Raw genomic sequence first — 225 nt, forward strand, 5'->3', positions numbered from 1 at the left:
GCCCAAAGAAAGTCCAACGCCAGTTTTTTCGAGCGACTTAAAAAATAAGCTGCCTCTTCCCAGTTTAAAAAATAAACCATCCTCTAAATTTGTTGAAACTAATAAATTAGTTATTTTATAACTAGCTTAGAATTTTTTTCAATAAATAAAAGAGACGGTTTATGAAAAAGGCTGAAGAGAAGGCGGCTTATTTTTTAAAAACTACCAAGGCCCTAAACCCAAAAA

Source organism: Triticum urartu, chromosome 7 (genome assembly GCF_003073215.2).
Source record: "Triticum urartu cultivar G1812 chromosome 7, Tu2.1, whole genome shotgun sequence".
Classification (NCBI taxonomy): Eukaryota; Viridiplantae; Streptophyta; class Magnoliopsida; order Poales; family Poaceae; genus Triticum; species Triticum urartu.